At 25.8% G+C, this 15,830-nt stretch overlaps 1 protein-coding gene across 2 annotated transcripts in view; it reads left to right on the top strand.

Moving 5' to 3' along the window:
- Positions 1–15,830, top strand: part of LOC100163469 — a 72,188-nt gene that overhangs the window by 3,977 nt on the left and 52,381 nt on the right. Inside the window, exon 1 of one of the 2 annotated variants that reach the window (XM_008189583.2) lies at positions 9,388–9,639. The exons of the other annotated variant lie outside the window; for it this stretch is intronic. The gene's annotated coding sequence lies outside the window, so the exon portion shown is untranslated. Of the gene's footprint in view, positions 1–9,387; positions 9,640–15,830 lie in introns of those variants that run through there. 2 annotated transcript variants of the gene reach the window in all.

Genomic DNA, 15,830 nt, shown 5'->3' with positions numbered 1-15,830 from the left:
GGCATATTCTCACTTGAAAGTTATAAAAGCTGAATAGGTATTGAACTATACTTTCTGATGATCATTTAGAGCAGCGTCTTCGTTTAGCAGTTATAGTGACTACCTATTAGTTATTACCAAATACCGATATTATAATTAACTGGCCAATGGCCATGATATGCAACGACACGCTTCTACATCAACAGTATAACGTTAATATATTTTAAAATTATTAAGAAATTTAAGGTGAAACATTTATCTTAGATAACTTTACACTTTTATTTTATTATTTATATACTAAGTATATTTATTATATATTTTTTACATTAGCTGACCCTAAAAGAAAAAATATAACCTCAGCAGATATTAATCAAAAAAAGTTTGGCCACCCCTGAAGGCCTGAACTATATGATCCATTATTATAATGTAGGTACATAATAATATAATTCCAATCTTAGTATTTATATTTATTTTTATCGTACTCATATAGTCATATTATTATAATATAGTAGGTATGTGCAAAACCATACTTTAACTTAATATGCTGCATATTTATCGAATATAATAATACACTCGTCAAATTCTTGTAGGTAATGCAAATATGCAGTGTTAATTTATTTTATTTGATAGTGCTCAACAATGAAATGGAAACAAACATGGTTGAGCAGGGGCGTATTGCGAGGGAGGATATGAGGAAATAATGGAAAATATTTAGATGCATTTTATTCTATTGACTATTTGACTATTTATAGTCTATACCGTATTACTATAAATAGTAAAAAAAAAATCACTATGATTAGGCCGACAGACTGTCTCTACAAGTTACATCTTATTAAAATCGTTTTTGTATGCAATGATTTATCATGGAAATATTTAATTCAAATGTAACACAATATCCATTACAATGACTTACTCGATGAAGAGTTAAACTCAACTCCTACTGTACGTCTGTACAGCAGAGTGGTTTCATTTTTTTTTCGTTCTTAATAAAATTGAAGATAGGTTAGGTAAATGTTATTACAATTATTTAAAAATAATACGAATATCCCGTTTCGAGTATTACATATACTATACCGCTCTCTAGCTGCGACGGTACGCGTAGAACGGTTGAAATTCTCGCACGGTTGTACGCCAGCGCCAAATATATTATGTAGATGGCATTAGAATAATATCGTTTCCGTTTCTCTACGACGAATTATATTCTCAGAAAACTGACAATTTTTTACTAATTTGTTGACGGCCATGGTGTTTTTTTCACCTGTGATTTTGTTTACCACAATATTAGTGTCTGCAACCCGATTGTATCTAATATGTATTTGAGGTGACATACTTGAACCACCCACAACGTGGGTGGGTTGATAAAAATTATTTTTAAAATAACAGGTAGGCACCTATATTATAATTTTATACAACGAAGTTTCTACATTTCATATAGGTATCAATTATGGTATATTAATGACGATTAGCCAATTATAGGCAGAATAATATTTCAGCCAAAAAACTTAAAACAGAACAAAATGTGATACAATAATTTAATGATACTATGTTACCTAGTACCATATAACCTTGTAAGGAATTTACATATTTATTATTTAATTAGATAATTAGGTGTAGCCGTGTAGGTATAGTAATTAATCATTATATATACGTCATGAGAATTTTGATGATGTGTACATTTTAAATATATTACGTTTACAGTATAATATTATAATCCAAATAGCAAATAGTGACATAATCTAGATATTAAATTCTGAGCGAAGCAAGGAAGCCAGTGGTTTTACAATGGTGTTTATTTTTTTATTTTTTTTTATCCTGTATACAAAATTTTTACCAGAAGGAGTGCTTCGATTACAAGTTTCAACATATATTACCTTATATTTTAGTAAATTGAATCAAGATGGTAGAGAGGTCATTTTTCGATTTTCTCAATAGCTATTTAATGCCACGCGAAAAACTGCCGACAAATTACAAAAAACCGCTTAAAATGGGATTTTACTTTCTAACGCTTTGTTTATCGTCGTAGCAACGAACAAAAAATTATAATATTATAATATTAATTCAACTTAAAGGCTATAATAAATAATTAATAATAATTATAAAAAATCCAGACATAATCCGTCTCCGCTCAGAATCGTTTTTCTTATACACTGATATTATATCATTAAATTCAAATTTAATACAATGTATTATAGGTACATTGACCCACTTGTAACCTACTGTACAGCAGAGCGACATCCACTTACCCGCTTTTTGAGCATCGCTTTTATAAATTTACTATATTATATCTATATATTATTTAGCGCATTTAACAGGTTTTGAATAGATAGGTACCTCGTACCAGGGGCGTATTTACGCGGGGGGGGGATCAAAGGGATAAATCCCCCGTGAGCCGTATATAAAAAGCAAAAATGTTCGGAGTCCTAACTTAAGGCCTCTAACTTTAAAGGCAAGGCTGCTGGATAAAATCATATCCCCCCCCCCCACCAGACAAAATTAAAACCTAAATAGTAAATAAGCCACTGCAGCCTCGTACCTAGGACATAGTTTTAAATGTGGTGAGCGGGTTTTTAGGTTTTAGTTGGAATCAAATATTCGAACCACATTTTTAACTGAACTCTGAGCATCATTAATTATTAGCAAAATAGTAACAGCCGTAATAATATTAATATTACTTTAAACGGAAATCAAATCGTATATTATAATTTATGATATATTAATAACCATATCAAAACGCCATCTGATATTATTATTTCATCGTTTGTTGAATTCGGGTCGGCATCGTTAACGGTCGAATCACATACATGTTTAGGTATGTTTAAATACACTGTACACATCAAAAAATATATGTTTGTCTCTTGTCAAGCTTATTATTATACCAAATTAATATATTATATCAGTACCTACAAAGTACTAAATCTAATATCAAATATCAATACATATATACGATATACCTATATAACCTATACGGTATGTACCTTTTTGTGCGTACTATCTTTTACAATGTCTATCGGCCCTGAAACGCCAAAATACTTCATTTCAATAACCGTTGGTATTACACTTATACATAGGTACGCCATATATTATTAAATATCGTTTAATTATTTTTATTTTTGAAAAAAACTGTATTTTTGAAATAAATAAGTGTAAGTATAGGTCAACACTCAACAGTTTTGTCTGTTTTATGTAAGTTGTGCTTATACGGAATAAATAATACCAAAAATATCTAGTTAATAATACAATTATTATTGTATAGTGGTAAATAGTATTCAAAAACTTATAAAATCTTATTGTTGTATATCCAATAACCTATCGAAAATTATACAACCTAAAGAGGCTGATAAGTGATAACTAGACAATTAACATCATATATTAGCATTGTACTTTTATGTACGTAACAAAAATCATCAAACATACACAAGTAAAACTAGATACCTATAATACTAAGCTGATTGTACTTTTTCCACCTTTTGCCCGTGGAGCGTTTGTATTATCCAACAATTGCCTACAACAAATAGCTGTCTGTTACAATCTATTCTCAAAATGAGAACTCGCTTTCCCAGCTTTACGAAATGAAAAATCTATACCCAAATAAGTGGTAGTTGTAAAATAAAATAGGTACATTACACCTGTGGGCTGTGGTTTCTTAAAAGACATGTCTGGCCGTTCAAGTATCAATTATTTTGTGGTTTCAACTCCCTAACGAGTAACGACTATCGTGGTAGACGCCAGACGGCAGTGTATTATATTACCTACTATATTATTTCACTGTACCTATCAATAGAAATATAGATACCTATTCTTAAACATATTCATCAACGTTTTATAAGAAAATGAAATGCGATATTTCTGGATAACTATTTAGAGTATTGAAGTGTTCTACACAACGAAATATACTACAAACATATTAATAGTATATGTTTATATTTCTTTGTAAACACCTATTTTACCATTAATTTAATATTTTAGTTTCTTATTGGATCGATGATGAATTGTAATATTATATTTTTAGATATCAAATATAATTTTTTTTAAATACATAAAATTAAATAATTGTTGAGGTTTTTTGGTTAAAAAGTTATTATTTTTACATATAATATATTCTTCGTTACGGTTAAAAATTTTGATTTAGCATCATTTTGTAATTCCATTGTCATTTATATCTATAATTAAACCTGTTCTTCAAATTATAGTTGAAATGTTTAAGGTGCCATGTCTATTATTTATTAATTATTAGATAGGTAGGTATGAAATTTATTCACATTTGACATCAATACATCAAGTATGCGTTGTATAATTTATGTGTCTATCCATTAAAGAAAAGAAAATAATATCCATATGCAATATTTGAATATTATTGTATAATATATACCTATAAGTAAGGTAGGTACCTATTCAAAGAAATGTATACAATATAATATGTATCAATATTAATGCGCGGTACCAAACTTAGAACAAAAATATTAAACTAGATAATGTAATAACTAATAAGTAATAAGTAATAACATAACAAATTATTTAATTACAACTTTTATCAATAGATAACATGGTAACCTATAAGAGTAATATTTTCTGTTTTTAATTTATTTATAAAAAAAATAGTTATTCATTAAAAATATATTATAAAAAAAAAATAATTCTTCGATAAGCAATGAATACATTAACGAAATAATTCCCGATGTATGGAGAACATGAAAATTATAATATTCTTATTTATTTATTAAATGTATCAAATTGTTATAGTTCACTAGATACTGAAAATATATATCACCTGCTATAATAATATAATATATAGGTCATAGCTTATAGCTTAATAAATTATGAAAGTCTAAACATATTAATTAATCAAAATATATAAAAGCTTTATTTAACGTGTTTCATGCTCCTATTACTTTGTTTAAAATAATAGGTCATTTTCATTTATATTTTATTATAAAATTGGGCAAAATAAAAAACAACTATCAAAATTAAGTTTAAAACGAAATTTTTTTATTTAATGGATTTAATACAGAAGTATAAGTAGGTAATTACTTATTTTATTTGTGAAAGTACCTATATTAGATGTGCACTGACATTTTTATATTTTATGATTCAAGAATTCATATCCCGTCATAAAAATTATTCAAACTATAAATAATACAGGTACCTTTTTGATAAACTGTTTTATTTTATAAACATAATAAAAAATAGGCATATATAGGAATCTAATTCTAATTTGTCATATTGTGATATTAACAAAGTTAACTAGTATGATCGTGAACAATATTTTAAATAATATGTATGTGTAGGTATTGTGTAGGTATTATATTAATATATTATATGGTACTTATATTTAAACTCATCAATCGAATTATCAGGAAACGCATTAGATTCAATATAGTACAATATTATAATATATTATACATTATTCGTTATACTAAGAGGTATAGCTCTATAGCGATAGCTTTAGGTGAGCTACTGAGCTGTGTGAAAATTTTGCGATCCCGTCGGTTTTTTTGTTGCCTGCTATATTATGAAATCCACATAAATGATAGGTATGTGTTGACCGGTGGATCGTGCAATGTGGCAGAAGTTTTGAATATTCCTTGCTATATCGGAAGGGTTGACTATGTTATTAAGAATTGTTACTGCGCTTAGTGAATCGCTTAGTATAATGCAACTTTGTTGTCCTCGGATTGAGTGAAATATTTGACTGCTTCTAGTATTGCTAAGGCTTCGGTTGTGTACATTTAACATTTATCAGACAGTTTAAGTTGAATTACAGTATCACCACACATCGATATTATTGCTGCTCTTTCTCTTTGATCTGTTATAGTCTATAGATGTGTCAGTGTACATCTCTGTGTGTGGTTGAACTTCGGCTATGATTTCATTGAAATATTATTTATATAATTTAGAATTTGTATCTTTTTTTAGACGGTGATAGAGTTGAGATTAATATCTAGAGAGATAGACCATGGTCCATGGTGGTTTATAAAAATATATATTCGTGCGAATACGAATTTTGTTGTCATTTAAAGTTTAATAAATATGTCACAAACGATATTTTATCGACGGATGACGATAACTCATTGAAGACTATACCCGTATTGCCGTTTCTACACAAATTTCTGTGTCATAAATTTATTTGAAACAGAGTTCATTTCAGTTCTTACACTAACTTATATAATTAAGTTATTTACACTAATTTTTGGATTGTGTATCATAATGATATAGGAACCAATACGGCAGCAGCTGTTTCCACGGCTAATACTGGCTCATGCCATATTTTCTTGCTTGGTCACTCGGCAATTGAAATTGTAGGTCCATTTGAATCTACATAATAATATACAAATACAATAATTAAATGTTTATGATAATAGTATAACTGTATTAATGTATAAGTGTAAGTTATTTGTATGGATCGTTGAAACAGAAGGACATTACTGTTTTTCAATTTGTGGTTTGTCTATTGAATTCTTAAATCTTTTATTACGTTTTACCCATTTATAATAACATAAAATGCAATAATTAAATGTTTTTCCTTTATTTATTTTTTGTTTTTCTCGGCACTTTTGAAAACTACTTGTAATTTTAAATTTTGACCTCTCTAGTGCACCAACTAGATTCACTTTCCCATCGAACAAGATATTGAAGTTGAAAATCGAAGCATTTTTTCCACTACTTTTCTTGTACACAGACACACAAAAAAAACCACCTTTGTAAAATCAATACATTCATCGCTCCACACATCACACAAAATCTAAAATGTTACCCAAATAAAATAATAGGAAGTTCATCATAATTCAAAATATCTATCAATTTTTTTACTAAGTTGGTTGGTACTTACACTTAAATGTCATAAGTCATAACACACGTATACGCAGTTATCAAAAACAACTACTTAATGGATCTTTTTAATTATGAACTATTTGTAAGTTTTGGCATTTTGTCTCACTTTATTTTCTACATGATCTCGTTATTTAAATATTACTAATATCAACCATCTTTGTTATTATTTATATTATTATTAGCTCTGTTATTCGCAGACTATTTGTATGTAGAAAATTATTACATTGTCTCAATCTCATGATTTGCAAAGAATAAAAGTTTATTGAATGTTGTTGACTCCCTGTGTAAGTGAAATGTAAATACAATTTAGAATCATGTAAATTAGTGTCATTGAAAATTGCATAGCTCATTTTTATAGGTAGTTATCATATTAACACACTTAATGACGTATCAGATACATATAATATTAATATATTCATTAATTTTCTAAGTAGAAACAACTATAGGGATTCATATTATTTAAATTAATAAAATATAGTTCTATTTTATCAACATAGTAAATAGAATACTAATTTTTGACTAATTTTCAAATTCAGTGAACACAGTAAAATAAAGTAGAGCGGCTTAATTTCATTACTTATGTAGGTACTCTATACTACGTTTCTAATATGCTTCAGAAAATACGATTTACTTTTGATGAATTTTAAAATGAGTAGGTATTAGAATAATTTTTGTTTAGTCAATATTATTATTTATATTGCAGAGTTTATACATTATTATTTTATTTATTTGATGATATTTTAGAATAATCGATGTGGCTCAACAATAACAATGTTATATTTATACATATATATGTATAATTAATAGTTAATTGTTAAGCTTAAATAAAATAACTTTAATATATAATTTTGATACATTTTTAATACAATTTAATTTGCTTGCTTTTAGATTTTACATAATCCTATGTGTTATTGTTGAAATATATAATTAGGAAAAATAAAATAATTTTGTTCCCAAGTTTTTATAATCAATTTTTAAAGGTTATTTATTTTTACTTAATTCCTAGTTCAGATATTATTTATAAGCAATTTATTTTTTCCAAATCATCTAATAGTGATCGAAATTTCAAGTCTCGTAATTACAGAAAAAATTACTAACATTAAACAGCTATTAAATTACCTAGATATAAGATATTAAGATAATATTAACAATTTTATAAGTTATAACAGACTGCAGTCTCAGCCTGTAAAAGATTTAAGCTCCGATTGCATATTAATTAAGCATTCATTAAATATTATTTTTTAATTTTAATGTGATTACAACGATTAAATCATGTTAAAGATGCTGATAGTGTTATGTTTATTATTTTTAGTCTCAGTTATAACTAAGTTATTATTTTTATAATTTATAACTTATAAATGTTTTTAAAACCATTGTTATAAATAAAATTAATTAACAATTGAAAACTTTTTAGCAGACTTTCATTATATTATTATATATCAACTGTTATTATAAGTTTAATTTAAAAAAATAATAATACTTAAAATTTAAGTACACAAAATTTTTTGTTCATATAATTTTAGTTTTTATTTTATTAGATATTGGTACTTTGTAAATTAATTAAAAAGTCACATTTTATTAGATACTCATAGCCGTTGCCTGTTTCTATTAATTAAAGAATGTGTGCTGATTATATTACTTACCTACTTTTTATTTGAAAATACTAAATTGTTTTTTAATTAGTTATTTTTTATTGGTATTTAACTTAAAAAAACCCATACAAAAACTAGATAAATGTATGGTACGAACATATTATAAATATAAATATTTATTTTTGGTTATAAAAAATCTTACTTATTGTCATTTAAGCTCAGATCATATATACATAAAATATTTAGTATGAAAATAAAATTAATGAATTTAGAATATAATCCTATATTCATATTTCGATTATAACGCATAAATATCCAAAATCAACAGAAGAATATTTAATTTATATAGTAGGTAATATCATTATGTATTTATTGTAATATCACAAATAAATATAATTATATAGTTACAATAATGGAAATATGGAATTGGAAGATTTTGTTGTCCTAGTACTACAGATGATACTAAAAAATTCACGTTTATTACATTTTAAAACTTATACTATTGTTCACAAATTTACAATCGACACAAAAAAATATGATAAAAATACAATATCTTAAATGTTTGCGATAGCCAATAACAAACTTAAATGCATTTTAAAATATAAGAATTTCTGAACCGTTGATTGGTGACAATAGAATTACAATTTTATCATTAGCATGGAAAGTAGTATGCATGATGTTTTTATGCCAATATTATTATTAACCTATTGGCTCTAATCAGCTATAGCTATTAAATACTTCATTTGACACCAAGAAGGCAAGAAATCTCAGAAAATCTTTCAAATTATTATTTTTAATTCTAGTGTGTTTAAAACTAGTCTGCGGAAAAAAAGAAAGATCGTTGACTGATATTAATAATTTCATTACTTAACGACCTCAACCTTAACCGACCGACAGAGTGAGAGGGAACTTCCTCCGGAGAAATGGACGATGCCGCCACTGCTATCAACAACCATACGCTATACCGTCTTATTGTTTTGCCTCACACACTTGTCCGTTAACTTCGAATGCGCTCAGATGGGTTTTTTTTTTAATCGTATTAATGCCGGTATCTGTTGTGGTGGATAGGGTGTTCTTTCATTCGTATTTTTTTTTTTTTTTTGTTTTTTCTTGAACATTTGTTTTAAATTTATTTATCTTACTTACATTTTTTGATCTTTTCGTGGTGGTGTAGTGTTGTTGTTTACGTGATATTTATTTCGACGGAACTAAAATCCTGATAAAAATTCACTTTTCAAATGTAAGTTTCAATCTATTGTTAAAACTATACTAAATACAAATCACATATGTATATTTTTATAAAATAGAATATTATATAAGTGGCTTAAGCTGTATAGATATACCTATTATGTACAATATTTTTTTAATATAATTTATTATTATCATTGTTTTTGGCAGTATTTGAAATATTTGGATATTTTAATAACTTGGTGGCTTAAAACAAAGTTTTTGGTTATGTATTTAAATAATTAGAATACTTTTTTAACACATTGTGTTGTAACATTAATGATATAGTGACATCAATTCACATTCAAATTCGTTTTTATTAAAAACTTCGGCCTAAATGGGTTCAATTAACTAAAAATATGCAAAATACTTAGATTATCCGTAATTTAAAATAAAATTATATAAACTATTTATATTTACTTATTTAATACTTTTTAAATTTAACAAGAAATCATTTTATTAATCTCAGAATATAAAATGTTGAGTTGATTAACTTTTACGTAAAAAAAAATGAATTATTTCTACTAGAAACATGCTGCCTATCGGGAGACGTTAATACTTATACTTGAACTGATGTATTATATTATGCACTTGAATTTCAATTTATGATTATCTCTAACAATATAATTTCAGCATTGCTGCATATTTTGTGTTTTTTTTTTTAAAATTGGATAGCTATACTTTGAAATATTTATAAAAATATATTATAATAGATACCTAAAAATAAAAATGTATTTATTTTGTAAACAACTTTAAAATAAAATTTTTAAAATTTTAATAATTAACTGTTTTACGTTACAATAATATTATATTTATTAAAAAATCAATTAATTAAGTCAATTTAAATTAACGAAATATAGGTACGTAGCACATGGTAACTGACGTTAAGATTTCATTGATAATGGAAATCATTTCGACTATCAACTTAAAAAATAAATCTTATAATAAGTTATAGGTACTATAGTACCATATATGTACCACATATAGTACCACACAGTACCACATATATGTTACACTAAACTTAGTAATTTCAGTCTTCAGTAACATTTTTATAAAATGTAATACAATGTTTTGAATTTACGGTTTTATTTTTCGTTAAGAATCTTATATTTTTATAACTGTTCTATTGGAAAGATTATTTATTTTTTTTATCATTATTGAGGTTAGAACGAGTGCTTGAAAATTGTAATTCTACATTGTTGATCGGAAGTCATATCTCGTCAATACTTTCTCTAAATATGAAAAAAAATCCAACTGCTGGATCATTTTAAAGCTCCATAGCGCACTCACTATCGTTTATCAAATGTTTAGCGATGTTTATTATTACTTTCAATTGTAATACCATATTACCATATTTCACATTTTTCGTGTGTGAATGAGTGAGATAAATATCTACCACTATCAGAAATTCTAATAAAAGTTAAAAATAGATAATTTAATTTTGTACCCTCGTGCATTTTATTAGTCCGATTTGGTTCAATTTTTTTTTATTATTTTATGTATCGATCCAAGTTGAATAATTATAACTTTCTGTTTTACATTTTTTTTTTTGTCATCCATTCCAGCCAGACTCTATTTTAGGATTGGGCTAATATTTCCCTCTGGATAAGAACTAGCATGATTGAAATACCTCTACATATTATATCTTATTATGACATTTAGGCTGTACTTAATAAATACAATTATTGTAACAATCGTAATTCTTTAAAATATATAATTATAAATATTTTAGTCCTAAGACAATATGCATAAATGTATTCCATGATTACATATAAGTGTATAACTTAAGTATTATAAAATAGTTAAGGATTTAATTTATATCAATTTATTAAAAGAAAAATATATACCCATGTATTTAGTTGAAAATAAAAATAATAACAATTTTTTTTAATACAAAATAATAATCGTGTTTTTATATAATTTTATTTTTGTTTGACGTTAAGAAAAACAAATATCAAATCACGTACCTGTTACTATAAGTATTTTAGTGATCACCTAAACAACTTGCAAACAAATTATCTCAGCTAAATAATGACAATCCCTCCTCAATAATTATAATCTAATTATCCACGTAAGAATTTCAATTGAAAACCCTAAAAAAGTGTCGTTATAGGGGGGTGGCTTCTCTAAAACAAGTTTTTTTCAATGATGAACCGCTTTCTGTAAATATAACTTATGTCCTAGTGTCCTACACCTAATAATAATTGCCTTTTAAAATAAATAATTTGTATATTTGTTTATATACTATATACATTTTCTATAGTATTAATTTCCTATGTATCATTGAATAATAATTACCATTACGTATACATTCATTAAGCTAATATAAAATTACATTTCCCAGTAAGCATTTTATTTAATATAACGGTGAATCAAATAATTGTTTTTTGTTTTATTAGCGTTTAATTTTGTAAACACAAAAATGTAAATTTAAATCATTTTATTAAGGAATACTGTAATATTTAATAAACTTGGAAAAATAGACATATATGTTTATGTTTACAAAAAAAAGTATTCAAATGAATTGAAATATAAAATTTCTAAATTCATTGTATAAATCTGAATCAATATTCATGAAATATGAATATATTTTTCATTGGATTTAGTTAAATTTATTCATTCAGGTATGACCAGTTTATCTGTATCAAACCAACCTTTATAATATATTCGTCAATATTTGCACCACTGCTGAAATCGTATCTAATTTTAGTAAACACACGTTTAACACGAAAATACGTGGATAAAATTAACGTTAGTTCACATATACAAGTATTCAACATTAAACTTTTATTATGACTTCCAAGTGACAGCATTATATTAACAACTGTTTCTCTTTTTTTTTTTATTGTGGTAGAACAGAATTTATACTATCATACTTTTTAAAAACGGGTAATTCACTCTGCTGTATAAGCTTATAAAAAAATAATGTGGATTTATGCTCGACATTTTTTTAAGGTTCTGGTTAGAACTAATAGTAGGTAACTAAAATAAGTTACATAATACCATGAGGAATCTTGTATTTTATTATCAAGATTTTTGACAAAGCAACCAAATTTTTATCAACATTTATAGAATATAAATTTATTATATATAATACGTTTTAAAAAAACAATAAAATAATGAAATGGATTTTGTCTTAAATTTATTTTGCCTAAACATTACTGTTTTTCCCTATTTTTTTTTTCGTTTTCGCAATTATAAAGAAATATACGAAGAATTTGCTATCTCAAAAAACACTCAAAATTAAAGACTGAAGTATTTTTACTACTCCAAAAGAAAGCACAAAACTAAATATCAATGCATTCATTGTTCTGCTCATATTCTAAAAATATTTATGGATTTAAATTTTAAATACATCATAAAAATTATGCAGACAAATATTTTGCAAGACCTTTCAATGTTTATAAAAATATAACCTGTCAAGTTCACAATATATAATATTTACGTGTGTAATATTGAATTTCAATTACCTTACAGGGGTGTAATTAAGGGTGGTGGGGGTGAGGGGGATAGATCCCCCCAGAACCTTGATAGTATATTATATTATATACTCACTAATGTACATGACAATTTAATATTTTGTTTGTAAATGTATATCCCCCCCCAGGACAAATTCCTAATTACGCCATTGCTTCTATATAATAATACCAATACAGATTTTAGATTATGGAGTCAAATATTATAATATAATATTTGATACTTTTGATTATTTGTATACCTACTACACCTACAAAGTTTATTATTATTTATTAAATACTATAAAATATACACTTTTATAAGAAGCAGTGGATAAGTAGGTATCTAAAAAACATAATGTATTGACAAAAATAAATAACTAGGTACATTTGAAATTACTTTTTGTTTCTGCAGCGTACACAGGCTATTTTGTTAACATAAAAAATATAAAATTTAAAGTTTTTAATAAAACGGTGATTTACAATTATTACAATAGATACTTACAAATATCCTTACCATTACGTATTATATTAAACGAAAAAAATTTACAAAAAAAAAATGGTTAAATATTAAATAATTGGTTTTATTAATTATTCAATTTTTAAGTGTTAAAACATAGTCATGACTAGGTATCACTTTCATTTTATTATAATCGCAGTTATACCCAGTTTTTTACACAAATATGCGTAGATATTACCATTTACCCATGTAAACACACTAAAATATTTAATTAAAATCTTCTAATTCCGGACGGTTACAACAACAATTTTATAATCATTATAGTATTATACCCTATTAGTAAGCAGACGCTTTGACGATTATCATTACTATCAATTATCCCATTAGACGCATTAGTCGGTGGGAAAGTCGGTGGGGTGAAGCTGATGACCCCGAGGCAAATGCACCAGGACCGCTTTCTTTCAGACCAACTGATGACACGAATTTCACTCGGGGGCTCTTGACAGTCAATATTTCATATGAAGTCACATGATAAAATGTCAACTGCTTTCTATGAAGAATATATATTTAATTTATTATTATTTACTGGGAAGCAAAGATGAGCTTATGATTAAATTAATTACTTTTATTTGTTTTTCTTTTGTACAGCATTCATGATAATTTTAAACTATATCGAAAGAAAATCATCTGCAATTTATAATTCATATCGAATATCATTTTGTATATTTAATATTTATTGACGGTCTCCATAAAGTTATCATAATAGTATAATAAACCAAATGGTTAGTACCTATTTTTTTTTTATATAAGCACTGATACTTCCTCCCCTTCCACATATAAATTATAATAATATGACCATATTATTTTATTTTAGTTTTACATACAGTGTGATGTACTCGAATTTATATAAAAAAAAATAACATTATGAATATAATGGGTCATATATTATATAAATAGCTGTATGTGAATCTTAAGAATTTTTTTTAAATGATTTGTATATCATAATTATAATAGGTATATTATATTTATATAGTTATTTATTACTTAAATAATACAAATATGGTATTTTTGAAAAAAAAAACTTAATATATCAATATTTTCTATGTTATTTAATAATAGTTAACTCAAAGTAATAATTGCACACAAAAACCCCTTAACTATCATAGTGAGATGGTTTGACTTGGATAATTTAAAATACATTATTTATAAGTCAATTGGAAATACATAAAATTCAAATTTTATTATTTACCAATTATTTAATGTGATAAAGTAAAGTGTGAACAAGAGGAGTATTGGAAAGTCTACTTTAACCGGAAATGATGTGTGACATGAGCCGACGAAATCATATAACAATCCCGGATTTGCAATAAATCAATGGCCAATGCAATTCTGTCGAACGAAACAAATTGAATTGATCATTGTTCAAATCGTATTTCATTAACCCCAAAGACCCGTTTTTATTGTGTTTTCCTAAACCAATCGATTAATGTTTACAGGCAATTGTTCCAACATCGTCAATAGTCATAAATAATATAAACATAATCTGGCGTGAAATTAGCATAATCAGATCAAAGGAATGTACCATATTATACACATAGGTTTTTAATTCTTTGTAATAACTTCATATTAAGACAATTTTATTTTTGATTCGATGAACTTAAATATTCTATGATAAAGATGTACAAAAATGGTTTTATTAGTGTAAACATTTCAAAGCCTTTTACATAATCGATGCTCCATATTCATCAAGGTACGATGAAAAATAATGGTATACGATAATATTTTAAATAAACTAACTACTTCATCAAGAATATTTTTTGTACATATTACATAAACATTACATAGTCATGACCAACATGACACTATAAACGTTATTAGCATTAATGATGGATATTAATGAAAGGATATTTAAATTATTACCTGCAGTACCAGTTAAATTAAATGTGTATTTCCAATAAATAAGATTTAGTAAAAATAATATGGGTATGAAAATTTTATATTCAATGAAAAATACTGTCAAAGCTCTTCAATTTATTTGTGCAAAAATCATAATATATTATATAGGTAGGTACTATGTAAACTCATCAGTTTCTTGTCATGATTTCACTATACTATGACTACAAACACTCACAGTCAAGTTTAATGATATATAACGCACACAGAAGACTGGTTTTCGTTTATAATCAGATAATAAAACATCGTAACCCATACTTTATATTTATACCGAATGATTCAGATGGTTTCTAAAAAACATTCACCTATGTAACCTTAAGTTACATACTATTTAAC

This window comes from Acyrthosiphon pisum, chromosome A3, assembly GCF_005508785.2.
Source record: "Acyrthosiphon pisum isolate AL4f chromosome A3, pea_aphid_22Mar2018_4r6ur, whole genome shotgun sequence".
NCBI lineage: Eukaryota > Metazoa > Arthropoda > Insecta > Hemiptera > Aphididae > Acyrthosiphon > Acyrthosiphon pisum.
Note: the sequence above shows the minus strand (reverse complement) of the source record. Positions and strands in the feature narration are given on the sequence as shown.